At 44.7% G+C, this 6175-nt stretch overlaps 1 long non-coding RNA gene across 1 annotated transcript; it reads right to left on the bottom strand.

The window, feature by feature from the left end:
• Window positions 1-1215: 1215 nt before the first annotated feature.
• On the bottom strand, window positions 1216-2926 carry LOC138642095 (uncharacterized). The gene is made up of 3 exons (XR_011313997.1): window positions 2289-2926; window positions 2138-2212; window positions 1216-1745 (listed from the first exon to the last, which is right to left on the bottom strand). It is a non-coding gene; the product is annotated as an uncharacterized lncRNA (long non-coding RNA).
• Between the last annotated feature and the right edge of the window lie 3249 nt (window positions 2927-6175).

Genomic DNA, 6175 nt, shown 5'->3' with positions numbered 1-6175 from the left:
TAAAAGTAAAATAATGTTTCCAAAATTATGCTGATGTAAAGTTGACATGTTGGAAATTATATTGTTTTGTGTGAAACCACTCTCTGATTTAAGAGTACAAAAATGAAATGTTTGAAATTGCAACATTGCCAAAAATGTTACCAAATTTCCATTTTTTCATAAATAAACGCAAGTTATATCGAAGAAATGTTATGACTATCATGAAGTACAATATGTGATGAAAAAATTGTCTCAGAATCAGTGGGATACGTTGAAGCGTTCCAAAGCTATAACCTCATAAAGTGACAGTGCTCAGAATTGTAAAAATTGGCTTAGTCATGAAGTACCAAATTGGCTCTGTCACTAAAGGTACCTTCACACTGAGCGACGCTGCAGCGATATAGACAACGATACGACCAAAAGGCGATCGCTGGAGCGTCGCTGTTTAGATCGCTGTAGAGACGTCAAACACACCAACGTTCGAACGATGCCGGAGCGATACAGTGACGTAACAGCGACTCACGGATCGTTGTCGCTGGTTGCTTGCTTCACGTCAAACAGCAGTGGTTAACGATCCGATGAATTGGCAGCGTAGTCAGATAGGTGTCACCCAGGTGGGTGACACCCAGATAGGTGTCACCCAGGATGTGACGTCCCGGCGTCTCAGAATATAAACCGCGACTCTACAGCGATTGATTCACATTGTTCGAGAGCTGCGTATGCCTGTTTTTCCCTGCATTTCTAGCGTCCTGTCCGGAACGATCCTTCTCCAGCTACGATCCTCTTCTACCGTGAACGTTCTGTTCAGAACGCCGTACTCCACTGCCGGCGTCTTCATCGGTTCTTTTATTGCTCATAAACGGTATGTTCAATTTTTTTTTTTGTATAGTAATGGCTGTGTAGTAATGCTAGACGCAATGCTTATCTAAAGTATATGGTATAGTAATGTATAAAACATATCTGGCAGCTATCTTGTGCATCTGGTAAGCGGACACACAAGATGGAGGCACTTTCGGATGCAGTTTGCAAACTATTTGGCGCTGGGTAGCATTTTTTGCGCAAACTATATGGTAAGGCCAACCAACTCTTTTGTGTCTACCTTGGCTTAGCTGTCCCTGGCCTGCTCCGCAAGTAAATAAAAACAGCTCACAACTGGTAAACTAAATTTTTTTTTTTCACAAACTGACCTTATTTTTTTTTGATCAAGAGACAATCACTGTCACGCTATCTATATTCATCAAGTACGGTGTCAGAAAAATGAATTCATGATAAACATATACAGGCTCCTGAATTCACTATTTCTGACACCTGGCAGGTGAGCATAGATATGTACCGTGTGACAACCATTGTCCCCTCAATTTGTGTGATTATGGAGATGCATGTAATATTTTTGGCCCACCTCATATCTGTATACTACAGACACACCAAGCTGCAGTCTTTTCATTTTTAACTACTGGAGATATTATGTGGGCCAAAAAGTGTGTGTGGCGACGTTTCTTGGCGCACGGTGTGTTGCCGGTGGCTATAGACACAATAAACCAAACATAATTGTGTCAAATCAAACTTTTTTTATGTTGTTAACTGAAAAATAACAAGTAACAGAACAATATCCCAAACAATGAAAGAAAAAAAAAAAAATCAGAACCTCCCACGCCTCAAGAGGTGTCGCAGCGTGCGGCCATGTTGCTGTACTTGTTGCAGCATGAGCGCTGCTGTCCGCTCCAGGCGGTCTTGCTTGGCCAGCAGCTCTCTCACGGTGTCCGGTTCTGTGATAGAAGAGGTTGGAGAATGGACAGTGATAAAGCTGCAACGGTGGCATGTGTTTACATAACCAGCAATTTTACCGTACCGTCAAAAATAACGATTTTTGTAACGATATCTTTGATTTCTGTGAAGTTGCAACGATATTGTTAACGCAATCGTTCTGTGTGACAGCGACCCAGCGACCACACAGTGACTTACCAACGATCACGACCAGGTCGTATAGCTGGTAATGATCGTTAGTAATTCGTTTATTGTAAAATGGTACTTGTAACTACACACTCAATTTTCTACTGCCCCAGAGGGCTTTTTTTAGGTTCAATGTTTTAGGGTCCGTTTAGTCGTTGTCAAATGTGACATCCCACCGATAACCCCCACCCACTTTCTCAATACTTACGGAAAAGGGACGCCTGTTGCTCATCCGCAGAGCTGCTGACCACCCATCCCCTGGCTCGGGCCACAGCTCCTGCTGCTGAAAGGAAGCAAATACATATCTGGTTAACAATTGAACTCACTGTGGTGAAGCGCTCGCTGGTTTTGTCACTTACGAATGCTTGTCGCTGGAGAGAATGACGCCGACCCGGGGGAGGAAGATGGGTGTTGAAAGGGCGGGGTTGTGGCCTGCGGTGGGGTTACTGCACCTGTAATGTACACAATATTTAACCTCCCTACTAATGGCCCGTATGTCGTCATTAAATTCTAAAAAAGGGTGGTTAACTTACGTGACGACACTGGCTGTGGGCTTCCGCTGCTAGCCGCTGTACTGCTGGCTGCAGTGGGTGCTGTCCTCTGCCGGCGGCGTCTCTCTACACCCCAAAAAAAGACACGCAAGGTTTAGACACCAGAAGTACAGAGCTGTCGACTTAAATAAAAAATTAAGTAGGCGCCATCGCAATTGCCAGACATGAGGGGTAACTTACGTGACGGCCCTGGCTGTGGGCGTACGCTGCTGGCCGCTGTAGTCCTCTGCTGGCGTTGTCTCTCTATACACAAAAAATAAAGAAACACAATGTTTACACACCAAAGTACAGAGCTTCCGACACCCCCACAAATAACAAACCTAGGCCAGTGGCATAAAGGAATAAAATTTAAATTTAACTCCCCAAATCGAGGTACATATATAGAAGGTGGGAAGCGCCACACGGCAGTGCGAGTGTCCCTATTCCCCCCTCCCGATACTGTGTGTCTCCCAATTACACTATACTGTTACTTGCCTTGCCTGGTCTCTGCCCGCAACGTTGCCAGATAAAGTGGCTGTTTGTACCGGAGGTCGGCCCACTTTTTGCGTAGCTGCAGCGCACTGCGCCGGATGCCGAACCTCCGCTCCATCTTCTGGGCAATGTGGCGCAACACCTCATTCTTATGTAGATTTGGGTGTGCTGGGCGACTCTCCCGGCCCTCATAGTCCATGGCATCCATTTTTTTTACAAAAAAGCGGACCTCTGTCTGCCCCAAAGGAGGACATCGCTGTCTCGCCGCCATTTTAGCAAGAGAGACGCTGTATGGCACCACCCAGCCACGCCCAGAGGAGGTCCTTGATTCTACCGTTCTGGCGCGCAATTCGCAACGCTATAGCGTCTCCATTTATGCACACCGTCGCGGGTGTCACGTCGGCTCCAGAAGTCACTATTTGGCGTTCCCGTTATAAATCAGCAGCGCTCATCGTCCTGTTTGTTTCAGTGGATGGTACATTTAATGGAGGGTATCTATGGGGTATGGCTGTTGTGTTAACGTTGCTTACAATTAGCCATGTATATCTCTGTGTATGTATATATGTATGTGTGTGTATGTATGTGTATATATATATATATATATATATATATATCTATATATATATATATTTATATATATATATATATATAGTACCTTACATCCTATGTTAACATTTTTGTCAAATGGTGCAGCATCGGTGACGCAACGGAGAATGCATTACAGTATTGGATGTCTTGTGTAAGTTTTGAAAATTATATGTAGTAATTTTTTTTTTCTTTTTTCCTTTCTCAGGTTGCCATGTCTCATTCGGATGTACCTGTGATTGTTGCGGCCGCGTTATTGGTAGAAGCTCACAACCAGCTGGAGGTTCAAGCGCGAAACAATCGTGTAAAGCGTCAGCGCCGCATGTGGACCAAACAGTGGCTGCAGAAGAGGAATCAATTGTCCCATATGGGCCTTATAAGGGAACTGCAGGATAACAACCCGCATGATTTTCGTAACTACCTGAGAATGTCGGAGGACTCATTTAATGTCCTACTTGCAGCTGTAGAACCTTATATCAGGCGGCAAAATACACAGATGAGAGCAGCTGTCCCTGTGGATGAGAGGCTGGCTGTCACGCTGCGTTTCCTGGCGACTGGCAGGTCTATGCAAGACTTGCATTACAGCGCAGCTATATCCCGATCCCTACTCAGCGTCATCATCCCAGAGACATGCAAAGCTATTGTCTCAGTTTTACACCGCAGTTACATGCCTTTCCCACAGACCCCGGATGACTGGAAAGAGATTTCTAGGGGATTTGAGGAGCAATGGCAGTTCCCGAATTGCGGTGGGGCCTTGGATGGCAAACATGTACGCATCACCCAACCACCACACTCTGGCTCCTTTTATTATAACTATAAGGGATATTTCAGCATAATTCTCATGGCCCTCGTAAATGCTAACTATGATTTCATAACTGTGTCTGTTGGGATTAACGGGAGAGTATCCGATGGAGGAGTTTTGGAGCACACAGATTTTGGGGAACGCTTGAAAAATAATAAACTTGCCTTGCTGCCCAACAGTGACACAACAGAAAACATGAACTTTGTCTTTGTCGGAGATGAGGCTTTCCCACTGCATCCGAACCTTTTGAAGCCCTTCTCCCAGAAGACTCTGACACCGGAACGACGAATCTTTAATTACAGACTTTCAAGAGCTAGACGCGTTGTTGAAAATGCATTCGGAATTATGGCAAACCGATTTCGGGTTTTCCACACAGCACTAAACATGAAACTAACGTCTATTGACTCTGTGGTGCTTGCTTGTTGTGTCCTCCACAACTTTCTACGTCGACGTGATGCCACTGCATACAGCCCTACACAGTATGTAGACTCTGTGGACCAGGGTAACGGAGATGTAACCCAGGGCGAATGGCGTCTAGACGCGCACAGGGTTTGTGGTTTGGAAAGTCTGGGTTCTGGAAGGTACTGTGATGATGCAACTAATAGCAGGGACAAATACTCTGACTTTTTCAATGGGCCAGGGGCTGTCCCATGGCAGTATCAACAGCTGTAACGTAACTGTTGGCATAACTTATACCATGTATTATGGATGATATTGTTGGGGGGTTCAAGTGGTCTTGTGTAAAAGTGCTCATTTTTAACAATTTTTGGATGACCCATGATACTCCTTTTTCTGTAATAAATGTGAACATAACGATATATCTATTTGTTATTTCTTATTATTTTACATACATACCAATACATACCAATAAACATATATATCTATGAACATACTCTACTTCTGTATCAATCATATGAAACCTGTGAGTCTTCAGCATCCTATGCACTAGTGATTTCCTGATGTGTGTGTGTATATATATATTAGTAGATGTTCACCATATTCTAAAGGTACCTTCACACTCATCGACTCTGCAGCGATACCGACAATGATGTCGATCGCTGTTTGGTCGCTGGAGAGCTGTCACACAGACAGCTCTCCAGCGAGCACCGATCCAGAAGTCCACGGGTAACCAGGGTAAACATCGGGTTACTAAGTGCAGGGCCGCGATTATTAACCCGATGTTTACCCTGGTTACCGTTGTAAATGTTAAAAAAAAATTACAATACATACTTACATTCACGCTGTATAGTCATGTCCCTCGCCTTCAGCTTCCAGCACTGACTCAGCGCCGGGCGTAAAGTACAACGGTGATGTCAACGCTGTGCTTTACTACCGGACGGCGCTCACCAGTCAGTGCGGGAAGCCGAAGGCGAGGGACTTGACCATACAGCGGGAATGTATGTACTGTTTGTTTTTTAAACATTGACAATGGTAACCATGGTAAACATCACGTTACTAAGAGTGGCCCTGCACTTATTAACCCAATGTTTCCCTTGTTTCTTGTGACGACATCGCTGAATCGGCGTTACACATGCTGTGTGTAACGCCGTTTCAGCGATGTCAGCGGGAGATTCAGCAACCACAAAAAGTGCTGTACTTTCCCCAGCGACCAATGATCTCCCAGCATACATTACCGTCACACAACAATTTAGTTAACGATATCGTTGCTACGTCACAAAAAGCAACGATATCGTTAACAATATAGTTATGTGTGACGGTAATGTATTGGGTATTCTAGCATTCGCATGTCCCCGTCGCATATTGCCCAGCAACGTAGTATATTGACCAGCGGCGTCATTTATTGCCAAGCCAAAGAGACACGTAGTACATACACAAA

Source organism: Ranitomeya imitator, chromosome 6 (genome assembly GCF_032444005.1).
Source record: "Ranitomeya imitator isolate aRanImi1 chromosome 6, aRanImi1.pri, whole genome shotgun sequence".
Taxonomy (NCBI): Eukaryota; Metazoa; Chordata; class Amphibia; order Anura; family Dendrobatidae; genus Ranitomeya; species Ranitomeya imitator.
The sequence above is the reverse complement of the archived record's forward strand: the minus strand, read 5'-3'. Positions and strand labels throughout refer to the sequence as shown.